Genomic DNA, 13,095 nt, shown 5'->3' with positions numbered 1-13,095 from the left:
TGGCTCTCAATAATACGGGGAAAACAGCTTCCTTACAGGACAAGAGATTTTTGCCTCAAATATGGGACTTCCTGCATAATACTGGACTGTTGGGAATCCACAGCGTGTCACAGGAAAAACCATTATCCAAATGATTCTAATCTTTGTAGGTATAGACATATCATGGCATCTAAATATCCTTTCCATGGCCTTCATTGCAACCCTACCAAGTGCTAGTCTGCGGTGTATTTCTTGACTGCTGGATCCTTTACTGTGTATGGCTGATCCTAAAAGGCAGAAGCTATCCACCACTTCAATGTCTTCCTTGTCAATTCTGACCCTGGTTGCTGCTAACATTTAAAAAGCCAAGCTTAACTTGCAAACAAAGGACACTGTTCCTGATTTGTACCTAAGTCTCCTTGAAATAAATAGAACAAGTTAGTCATGACTAATTTAAGTCCCATTAATTTAATTTCAAAGGAAGTCAAACAAAGATTAGTCCTTTTTGAAATCAATGGAACAAGTTAATTCCACTCATTTCAAGGGCACTTTAGGATGATTACTTTCCAGTTCTCAAATCTCTTATTTTACACAATGGTTTACTTTTTATATTTGATGTGTTTTTATATTGTTATTGTATCAAACCATTAAAACAGCTGCTTTGGTATTCCATTTTTAAGCAAGATATAAATACCTTAAATCAATAAAATGCTACACAACTATTAAGATTTCAGGAGCTCCTGCCCTTATGTGATGCTCCACAGACACCCTTGGCACTGTGTTCTTTAAAAAAATAAAATAAAATAAAATAAAGGAAACTAAGGGATCACTGAGGTGATGACATTGACTTACAATATGAAATAGCAAAAATCTAAATACAATAGTCTAAAATGTTTAAATTAAATTTATTTAAATACTTTAATTAAAACAATATTAATAAAAAATAACTGCCATAGGATGGTCAATCATTCCAGTTCCTTGGACCGGAGAAGAGCTGGTCTTGTGGCAGCAAACATGAATTGTCCATTTTACTAAGCAGGTTCTGCCCTGCTTTGTATTTGAATGGGTGATTACATATGAGCACTGTGAGATATTCCTCTTAGGAGATGGGGGCCTGCTCTGGGAAGAGCAGAAGGTTCCCAGTTCCCTCCCTGGCAGCATCTCCAGATAGGGCTGAGAGAGACTCCTGCCTGGAACCTTGGAGAAGACTTGGCAGAAGGCAGCTTTCTTATGTTCCATAGGAACTCTCTCTCATTCTTCCAACAGGGGCAGGGGTGCACTTAAGGGGGAATTTAGCAGGTAGAGGGGTTGCTTGAACTTCTCCTATCCACTGTCTCCCTTTTGCAAATGCCTTCCTTCCGTTTTTAACTGATATTTTTCCAAGTTAGACTTGGAAATCAGAAGTAAGCCTAGCTGAAGTAATTTTTTAAAAGGGGTAGGCGGGAGCCTCAGGGTGGCTAGTGGGGCAAATTGGTGGTCTCTTCTAATCCATCCTCCCTATCACAGTACATGCAAGTTTCGTTAGAGAGCCCTGTCCTTAGAAAGCCCTGGCGGGACGTGGGTCGTGGGGCAAATCAGCCAGTGTGAGGCCCCTTCCAGTTAATTTTAATGGGGGTTAAAAGAGTTGGGCCTGGAGTGGCTGCCCTGCTTGCCCTGCCCTAAGGAGAGCCAGCGTGGTGTAGTGGTTAGAGTGCTGGACTAGGACCGGGGAGACCCGAGTTCAAATCCCCATTCAGCCATGAAACTAGCTGGGTGACTCTGGGCCAGTCACTTCTCTCTCAGCCTCACCTACTTCACAGGGTTGTTGTGAAAGAGAAACTCAAGTATGTAGTACACCGCTCTGGGCTCCTTGGAGGAAGAGCGGGATATAAATGCAATAATAAATAAATAAATAAACAAGGACAGCCTTGCTCACCACTGCAGTCCAAGGAGTTAGTTCAGCCTTTCCACTGCAGTTCCTTCAGCAAACCTTCAGCAGTCCACTACAGCCCCACTCCATTGAAAGCACTGCTATTTTTGATGTTAACTTCAGTTGAAGCAATATTACTCCCTGCCCCCTTCATTCTCTGGCCCAACATGTGAAAAACACCTTCAGTGACAATGACAAGTATGTTAATCTGGGGATTAAATCATGCAGAAGGCTGAAAGAGCATTCTCTTGTGGCTCAGTTTGATAGTGAACAACAACTTCCAAAAACACCAGGTTTCTGTAAATCAGTCAGTAATACTGGCTGTCAGGTTTATTTAGTGGGCTCCAGCCCTCTTAATACATTTTATTCACTGTGACCTTTTTGTTTTGTCAAGTCATTGTTGTTTTATTGTGTATGGATTTCCCCTCCCCTCCACACACCATTTGTTATCATTAGCATCAAAAGTAGTTAACAAAAGTGGGGTGGTGGGGGTGGAGCACCTGGAAACCCTTGACTGATAGCACAGAGGCTGGAAGGAAGGGGGGAGAATGGCACCCATAAAAGCCACAAAAGGGGGGAGAGCAACCCCACGGGGCTGGAAAGTATTTCACTGCAGAATACTACAATAAACATTCGTGTCCGACACATTTTGAGATAGTGGCTCTTCATCAGAAGTATAAACATAAATCTGTTTTATAAACAGATTTGAAAACTAAGCACAACCATGATGTCACATCACAGCACACCCAGGTGCATTCTGGGTTAAAAACAATGTTGGCTAGTGGCAGCTGGTCACCAGGGAATGAGCGGGAGAAGGCGCAGGAGAGGGGGAAGCCATGGATGAAGATGTTTGTGAAAAGCAGAACTCAGCGCTAACGTTTAGCTTTCCTACCCTTGATTTAAGCCACTGAATGGTGCAGCAGGGAAATGACTTGATTAGCAAGCCAGAGGTTTCTGGTTTGAATCCCTGCTGGTATGTTTCCCAGACTATGGGAAACGCCTGTTTTGGGCAGCAGCGATATAGGAAGGTGCTGAAAGGTATCATCTCATACTGTGCGGGAGGAGGCAATGGTAAACCCCTCCTGTATCCTACCGAAGGCAACCACAGGGCTTTGTGGTTGCCAGGAGTCAACACCAACTCGATGGCACACTTTACCCTTGATATATTATGCCTGTTCAAACTCACAGACCTTTTTAAACAGAAGCAAAGACAGGCAGGCAGGAAAAAGGATCTGCAATGGCTTGAATTCTAAATTTGTCAGTCTTGTTTATCAGGGACCAGTCTCTAGGGAACATGCATATCTATGCTTGCAACATGAATATATGCTTAAAAATAATTATAGTAACTATAACAATCTAGATTTCCCACATTGCCCATAATGGCCATCCCATATTCAGCATTTGCTTCTCTTATAAAAGGGGCAGTTGTTTAAAATATATGAAACTAACAAAGCAGCCATGAAGTTCCATGCTGCTCGTGGCATTGACTGTGCCAGATGTTAGCTGGCAAAGCTTACGCTACCAGATGTTATAAGAAGTAGCTGGACTTGCTTGTGGTATTTGCTGTACAAAGTAAATGGGAAACAGAGTTACTGGATGCCAGAGAAAGATAGGAATTCTTAGGTAACATTCATCTGACATTAAAGGTAAAGTTGTGCCCTCAGGTCGGTGTGGAATCCTGGCGCCCACAGAGCCCTGTGGTTGTCTTTGGTAGAATACAGGAGGGGTATTCTACCCCTCCTGTATTCTACATTTGTACTACACATGTAGGTTTCTCCTCACAACAACCCTGTGAAGTAGGTTAGGCTGAGAGAGAAATGACTGGCCCAGAGTCACCCAGCAAGTCTCATGGCTGAATGGGGATTTGAACTCGGGTCTCCCTGGATTTTCACTTGGGCTCTAAAAAGCAAGTCACCTTAATTTCCACACAATGGGAACAGTAAAACCTTAGTACAGCTTCATAATATAGTATGCTAGACTCCATGCACCCAACACTTTGCCTTGGTCTTTCAGCTCAACTTTGGCCTGGAGAGGGCTTCATCCAGGCAGCAATTCAACTGGTGCAGCAACTTCACCTATCGCTCCTTCAGCCATCCTCTCTCCCTCCCTCCATCCAGACTAATAGCAATGCAAGAGCTCTCTTGACCTTCAGCCTGAATGGAGGAAGGAGGCAGGAGTGCCAGGTTGCCACTCTCTCTGGCTTTGTGCCCGGTTTCATTGCATTCTCTTGTCTGCCAATCCAGAACAAAAGGATAGAAAGCATTGCCTGGTTTCCTCAGCACATGCTGACACATTCCCTCCCCCCAAATAGCAAAAATTCAGGATCCTTTCAGGATGAACTGGAAAATGTCTGTGCAGCACCAGGCTCCCCCAGCTTAGTTGGCTTAACTAGTTCTAAACTGGAGTAGATGGTGGCTTCTGCCCTTGTTGCTCAATGTTCCCTCCTGTTCCTCCACTTTCAGTCAGAGCTGGCACCTTGCTTTGCTTTGTTCTTCATCCTAATCAAAAGATATACCATTATTACGATATCCAGTGCATTGAGTTCCACAGATCAAATGGCAAAATAAATTATTTTGGTGATGGAATCTTTGCCTTTTATAGCCATGGTCTTAATCTATGATTTTTCAGGGATGAAAAGTTGTTCTTAAGTGCTTCAGAAGAATGGATTCAATTTTCTTTTTCTGTTCGCTTCTTGCAATTCCTCCAGTGGCTGATATCACTTTTGGCTGAGGGGAGAGTAATTAGTGTCAAGCTGGTCAGCATTCCAGGACTGAGATTGCCTCTAGGACGTGGTGCAGGTTATTGGAGAGCCACAGATGAATGCACTGATAATGCAGTTCAACTGCACAGTATTGATGACACATGCTCTTAGCAGCCCATTTGTGTGGATAATAGCACAATGCATCAGGCAGAAACCCATCAGGAAAATCTGTAGCAACAGACTGTGAATGGATAGTGGGGCTGTGGTATTTCTTCCTGGACACATCCCTCCCCAGCCCATGGTTGTGTTGGCGGAACCAAGGGATGCTGTGGATAATGTCACAATGCATCCGACAGAAACCTATCTGTAGCAAGCGACTGTGGATAGATGTGGACCGGTCACATTTCTGCCTGGACACATCCCTCAACAGCCTGAGTTAAAAGACCAAGGCAAAGTACAGGAGCGTGGAGCCAGCATAATATAAGAAACTGTACAAAGTCTTTACTGCTTATATGGCATGGAAATGAAGGTGAAAAGATGTCTCTTTTATATACCGTTTGGGCGGTATATAAATTAGATAGATAGATAGATAGATAGATAGATAGATAGATAGATAGATAGATAGATAGAATAACCAGGATGCTGCCAGGGGTGTGTGCATGCATGAATGAATGTGTGCATGCATGAGTGACAAATAAAAGATATGCCCATACAGTTTTGATATATAGCACAGGGTTTTTTTTAACCTATCCTTTTAGATGAGTGTTATGGTCTGTGATCTGGATACTGTTGTGTTTTATTGTGAATATGTTTTTCACTTCAATAGATTTGTACTCTTTTTAATATTGAAATGTAATGTGTGTATTGTTTTAATTAATATGTTTGTATTGTTCTAACGATACTGTAAACCAGGCTTCCCCAACCTGCGGCCCTCCAGATGTTGCTGAACTACAATTCCCATCATCCCAGCCACAATAAGTTGTAGCTGGGGGTGACGGGAATTGTAGTTTGGCAACATCTGGAGGGCGCGGTTTGGGGAAGCCTGTTGTAAACCATCTTGGGATTTTACCAAGAAGGGCGGTATACAAATCTGACTACAATTCAATCCTTTGGGATGGGGAAGTACTCTGAGAAAATAATGATGACATTTGATACTGGGAGCAGGAAAGCAATGAAAACAATTTGTGTTCTATTCCTGCAGTAACACAGACGTTTGCTTGTTATATTGGTTCATTAATCTCTGGACAACATTTCTGGAAATAATTGATAAGAAAGGGCTGGCTTCATCCTAGTAAGATGAAGTGGGTGCTGACACACATCCAGGAATTGGCTCTTGAACTCACAAGTATTCACTCGTCTAACAGTTAGACTGTCCAGACCCTTGACAGATACATTACAGAGCAGCACTTTGGAGTGCCTTTGCTTGCTCTTCATTCCCCAATGCATTTCTGCTCCATTCCAGCAGTCGGTCTGTTCTGGGCACAAGAGCTCCAAAGCAGGCATTGAGCTCCCCCATCTGGAACAGCTTCTGCATTCATTACCATGGAGAGAGGCCCACTGAGGATGCAGAGGAATGCATGGGTTTATCTGCTTGCACCAGGGTGATGAAGGGAGACCTGTGTGTGTGCCAGTAATCTATAGGCACACAGATGTTTGTACGGGCACAATGAGTGTTATCTTCCCAATTTGCCAATGATTTCCTTGGTCCTAAAGAGTTTTCTGCATTTTATGTGCTTTCACAACATGCGATTTCACAACATAACTATCTGCCCTCTTCATTTTATTATTATTATTTATTTATTTAAAATATTTATTTACTGCCCAAACCTTGTGTCTCTGGGCAGTTTACAATTAAAATCATTTAAAAACATTAAATCAATTAACAATTAAAATCATTTGAAAGATTAAAAACATTTAAAACCCAGTGTTAAAATTATTTAAATCTATAAATCTAATTAGAAGCCTGGGTGAATAATTGTATCTTCAGTGCCTTTTTAAAAGTTGCCAGACATGGGGAGGGTCTTATTTCAACAGGGAGCCTTGGCAACTTCACACTGAACTTTCTGTTTTCATGCAATTCAAAGCCCGTCTCTCTCATGCATTTTCATTCAACTCCAATTTCATCTTCTTACAATTCCCTTTGTTCACTGTTGCCATCAGGTACTTTATTTCTTCTCCGGACAATACTTGTCATTCTATTGACAAGACAGGAACAATTATCAGTTTGATTGAGTTATGGCAGTAAAATAAAGGGCCTCTCCAAACAAAAAAAAACATATACAGAAAAATAAACTGCAATGAGACTGACCTTGAGGAGGGGAAAACAAAAAAGGTAAACCAGTTGGAAACTGAAAGAAGATCTACTGTTGAAACAAATTGCATGGAGAAGCATATAAACATATGTTTTTATATTGGATTGTGCATTTTGTCAGCTGCTTGGATTATTTGATAAAAAGAAGTGGGGTCACTTGACACTTCTGAATGCTCTGTGCGCCTTTTCATACATCCTGGCCAATATCCTGGAGTCAGAATGAAACATGTACAGAGTTAAACTAAATCAGTCTTTAAGTGATTTTGTGCACAATGCATTTGGCTTTTCAAGCAAGAAGTGATATATTTTGTATCTTTGGTATTCTCAGAAATTCCTCTGCTAAAACATTATATTAGAAATATGGATTCAAGACAATCAAACCCATCAAGGAAAAAACTTGCATCAATTTTCACAGACGGTTTCATCAGTGAGATTCCTGGGAATTTGGGGATGAAATTTGGCATATTGTATTTAATTATGGCATTTATACACCACTTTTCAAGGCAAACCTTCCAAAGCAGTTTACATAAAGGCCTTAGAATGATAAGCATCGATAACACCAAGCAGCACAAAAAACCCCTGCAAAAATTTACCCCAACATCTTTACATGTTGTGCTCTTAAATCAGGACGTCTGATAGGCTGTGTGTCTGTCTCTCTTCCCTTCAGAGCAAGATGGTTCTGGTGGCTCTATAGTGGTGTACCGCTGAAACCTAGGAAGTTGGATGGTGGAAGCACACCAGGCTGTGCCTTTCTCTTCTCTGTAATGCAAACAAGTACTGAAAATATTTGTATTTGTATTTGTATTTGTATCTGTTTGTTTGTTTGTTTATTTATTTAAACCAATCTCAAGGCACTTTACAAAACATTTAAAACAATTCAAGACTATTAAACAGTTAGACTATACAGATATTAAACTGGAATATAAAAATACAAATCTAATTGAAAGTTTAAAAAACATACACAAAAATACAGAGCAGCAGCAACAAGTATACTACCTACATAAAAACCTGGGTAAAAAACCAAGATTTCACTTGCTTTCTAAAAACTGTGATGGAGACTCAGGAGCAGATGCCCACCAGGAGAGAATCCCAAAGTCTGGAGGCAATCACTGGGAAGGCCCTCTCCCACATGCACAACAGCTGAGCCCCCCTCATCATCAACATGTGGAGCACAGCCCCACCATCCCCTGGATGACTTTGTCAAGTGGGCAGAAACCCTTGGGAGCAGGTGGTCCCTCAGGTATCCAGGGCCCAAACCTTAAAGGCAGGCCTGCTCAACTTAGACCCCCCAGCTGTTTTTGAACTACAACTCCCATAATCCCCAGCCAAAGTGGCAAATAGCCAGAGATTATGGGAATTGTAGGCCAACATCTGCAGGAGGGCTATCATTGAGCAGTCCTGCTTAAAGGTTAAAACCAGCACCTTCAATTGGACCCGGAAGCAAATTAGCAGCCAATGTAGCTCCTTTAAAATAGGTGTAATATGATCCCAGTGGACAGTTACAGATAAAACCCTAGCTGTCACATTTTGCACTAGCTGCAGTTTCTGAATATTCTTCAAAGGCAGCCCCATGTAGAGTGAGTTACAGTAATCCAGCCGTGACATGACTAAGGTGTGGGTAACTGTGGTCAGATCTGCCTTCTCGAGAAACAGACACAGCTGGCACACTAGCTGAAGCTGTGCAAAAGCACCTCGGGCCACTGCCTCCACCTGAGCATCCAAAGCAGAGCTGGGTCCAGCAACACCCCCAAGCCACTTGCTCTTTGAAGGGGAGTGCAACCCTATCAAGAACTGGTCAAATCCACTCATCTCAGTTGGCTCTCCTACTGATCAACAGCACCTCTATCTTGCCCAGATTCAATCTCAGTTTATTAGTCCACATCCAACCCATCACTGCCTCCAGCACCCGATTCAGGACATTCACTGCCTCCCTAGGATCAGGTGACAAGAGGATATCAATCAAATCAAATCTTTATTGTTACGGCCATTCAACCAGCAAAGACAAGGAGATATAGAGCTCAGTGTCATCTGCATATTGCTGAAAGCTCAGTCCAAATCCCCAGATAACCACTCCCAGAGGTCCCTAAGGCTGCACTAACTGAAAATAATCCAACACAATAGGACCAGGTGGTACCCGAGGCACATCTGCTGGAAATGCCAAAATCCTGGAGTCCAAATCAGCATGGATGCAAGAGACTTTATCTGCAAATTTAGAAGCCCAGCAGAGAGAGAAAGGGAGAGCCCATCTAGCTCCCACCCAGTGCTGCATGGAGTGAGAGACCAGGTGGGTGCTGGGGTTCCTTCTGCTGTTGCCTGCCTGCTTTTGCTTCCCCTACTATGGAGCTGCAGCCTCAGGTTAACATCTGTGAGAAGTGTGGGCAGGACTGGGACCAGCCCCTGAGTGACTCAGCTGTTCCTCGGGTCACCTGCTCAGTTTTGGGCTTTATAGGAAGGCTCCTTGTGGCAGCAGGCCCGCCACCTGCAGGGTCGCCACCGAAGGGGGTCGCCCCTTTGGGGGAGCCACTTCAGGGGAGAGCGAGGGCTAGAGGGCTTCTGTTTAATTAGTTTTAAGCTTTTTTAGACTTGGGTTGAATTGCTGTAATGTATTTGGGTTCATCTGAAGATAGGGGGACAGTGGGTGCCTTCGTTGACTATGGGGCAGCCATCCCGGTGGTGGTGGGGAATAGAAGAAGTAATGTTGGCAGGTCAGCAGGCCATTCCAGGGGAATGGTAGTCAGAAATGTAATAGCTGTCTCCCCTTCCGGCTGTCCTGCCAGCTCTTTGACCTCGGGGAGCACTGCCAACAACCCACATAGCTTTTCCCTGCTCCTCTGTAATGTCAGGTCAGTCCAAAATAAATCTGAACTCATCCATGATTTGATCATGGATGAATTTGATCATGATTTGATCATGGATGAAGGGGGCGACCTGGTATGTATCACCAAGACTTGGTTGGGGGAGGCTAGTGGCCCAGTTTGGTCCCAGATTCTCCCTCCAGGATATTCTGTAGAGGAGCAGGTGAGGGGACGTGGGCGGGGAGGTGGGGTGGGTGTGGTCTATAAGGATAACATCTCCCTTACCAGGGTCCCTGTCGGGGTAACAGACCATATTGAATGTGTGTACTTGAGTTTGGGGACCAGGGATAGATTGGGACTTCTGTTAGTGTACCGATCGCCCCGCTTCCCAGCGGAATCCCTTACTGAGCTCACGGACTTGCGGAACTCGCGTTGGAGTCTTCCAGACTCTTGGTGCTGGGGGACTTCAATGTTCATTTTGGGACGAATCTGTCCGGGGCAGCTCAGGAGTTCATAGCGGCCATGACAACTATGGGCCTATCCCAAGTGGTCTCTGGACCGCCACATATTGCAGGTCACATGCTTGATTTGGTATTTTACTCTGATCAGGGTGGTGTTCTGTGGATGGGGACTCCTGTGATTTCCCCATTGTCATGGACAGGCCACCATCTGGTTAAAGTCGGACTTACAACCACTTTCCACCTCCGCAGGGGCGAGGGGCCCATTAGAATGGTCCACCCAAAGAGGTTATTGGATCCATTAAGATTCCAAGAAGCCTTGGAGGGATTCAGTGCTGGCTTTGCTGGTGATCCTGCTGATGCCCTGGTTGAGAATTGGAACAACTTGCTCACCAGAGCAGTAGACACGATTGCTCCCAAGCGTCCCCTCTGACCCGCTTCAAAATTGGCCCCTTGGTATACAGAAGATCTACGGGGGCTGAAATGGCAAGGTAGGCGACTGGAGCGCAAGTGGAGGAAGACTTGGCTCGAATCTGACAGATTGCGACATAGAGCACATTTTAAGTAGGGGTGTGCATTTTGGAATTTTCTTGTTTCGATTTGTATCCGAATAGAAAATTTTCTGAATCCGAATCAGCCCTGTTTTGTTTTGTAGCTGAATTTTCCGAATCCAAATTTGTATCTATTTGGATTTTTTAAAAGGGTCCCAGGGCAAAAAGAGTGGGTGGTGGTGGTAGCGTCCAATGGGTGGAAGCTAGCAGCCAAACTTCAAAGGAATTAGGAAAAGGGCTGATTTTTTGTGAATTTTTTAAGTTTACACATCTTTAAGAATTTTCCCATAGGGAATAATGGAGATTCCAGGAAATGTATCACTTCAAATCAAGGGGAAAGGGATGACCCAGAACGGAGTGTGGTGGGTGGTAGTGCCCAATGGGGGCAAGGAATCTTCCAGAATTATTTTAAAGAAATTGGGCAAAGGGCTGATCTTTTGTGATTTGATGAAGTTTACGTGTCTAAGATTTCTCCCATAGGGAATAATGGAGGTTTAGGTTTCAGCAGCCCCATAATTCCACTTGGGGGCACTGGGGTTGCCCACAGTGAGGGGTTGTGTAGTGCACATAGGGTGCCAACCATACCCATACCCACAAGCCCGTGGGGTACTGGGTTTTGTTGTTTCTGAGGTGTTCATTGTAGATTCTTTGGTAGCATATGAGATTTTCAGTGAAAAACAAGAATCCACTCTCACATGCTACCAGAAAAACTACACTCAGAACACCACAGAAACAACAGAACCCAGCACCCCATGGGTTAGCAATCCTTTCCCTGGCCAATGTGGGGTCAGTAAAGAGTGGCAAGAAGCAAAAGAGCCAATGGGGAACAAGGAGGGAATTGTCAGCAGGTCAGCCCATGATTTAGGTCACCGATCAGAAGGCTGGAAGGGTGGGAAATTCAAAGAGATGTCAAACACAAAATGGAGACTGACTCAGAGATCACCACAAAATGGAGGTCCGAAACAACAAAACGTTTTGTAGCTGAAACAGGGACGTTTTGTTTTGTATACAAAACTTTTGGATCTGGAAAATGGGTGTTTTGTTTTGTCTACAAAACACCCGAAACAGGCTGTTTTGGGTACAAAACATTTTGTATCCTAAACGTTTCGCACATCCCTAATTTAAAGATCTATGCTCAGGCAACACGTGCAGCAAAGAGGCGGTTCTTTTCTGCCTGTATTGCCTCTGCGAATTCACGTCCATCAGAGTTGTTCAGGGTTGTGAGGGGATTAGTATCTGTCCCCACCCCCACCTCGAACCAGAATGTGGAGTCATCAGTTACCTGCTGTGATGTGTTTAAAGAGTTTTTTGCAGATAAAATCTCTCGGATTCGGGCCGACCTAGATGGAGACTCCACAATTAATTTGATGTCTGAGCTGGAGGTGTCCAACGACTCCTCTTATGTGATTCGACTGGATCGGTTTCAGTTTGTGACTCCTGAGGATGTGGACAAGCTGCTTGGATCGGTGAGGCCTACCACTTGTTCTCTTGACCCTTGTCCAACATGGCTTGTTCAATCTAGCAGGGAGGCTGTTGTAAACAGCCTGGTGGATATCATAAATGCTTCTCTGAGGGAGGGCAGGATGCCTCCTTGTCTTAAGGAGGCAATCATTAGACCTCTTCTAAAGAAGCCTGCATTAGATCCCTCGGAGTTGAGCAATTATAGGCCTGTTTCCAACCTCCCATGGCTGGGCAAGGTAACTGAGAGGGTGGTGGCCTCTCAGCTCCAGGCGGTCTTGGAGGAAACTGATTATTTAGACCCATTTCAAACTGGTTTTCGGGTGGGCTATGGGGTGGAGTCTGCCTTGGTCGGCTTGATGGATGATCTCCAATTGGCAATTGACAGAGGAAGTGTGACTCTGTTGGTCCTTTTGGATCTCTCTGCGGCTTTCGATACTATTGGCCATAGTATCCTTCTGGAACGTCTGAGGGTGTTGGGGGTGGGAGGCACTGTTTTACAGTGGTTCCGCTCCTACCCCTCGGATAGATTCCAGATGGTGTTGATTGGAGATTGTTGCTCTTCAAAATCTGAGCTTAAGTATGGTGTCCCTCAAGGCTCCATACTCTCTCCAATGCTTTTTAACTTCAACATGAAACCGCTGGGAGAGATCATCAGGGGATTTGGAGCTGGGTGTTACCAGTATGCTGATGACACCCAGATCTACTGCTCCATGTCAGCTTCTTCAGGAGCTGGCTTATCCTCCCTAAATGCCTGTCTGGAAGCAGTAATGGGCTGGATGAGGGAGAATAAACTGAAGCTGAATCCAGATAAGACGGAGGTACTTATTGTGCGGGGTCTAGAGACAATTTTGATCTGCCTGTTCTAGGAGTACTTCTGTTTGATCTGCTTGTTCAAGAGTCTGGGAGTACTTCTGGATTCATACCTCTCCC

Source organism: Hemicordylus capensis, chromosome 1 (genome assembly GCF_027244095.1).
Source record: "Hemicordylus capensis ecotype Gifberg chromosome 1, rHemCap1.1.pri, whole genome shotgun sequence".
In the NCBI taxonomy this organism is placed as follows: Eukaryota; Metazoa; Chordata; class Lepidosauria; order Squamata; family Cordylidae; genus Hemicordylus; species Hemicordylus capensis.
This window is presented reverse-complemented; position numbering follows the sequence as displayed.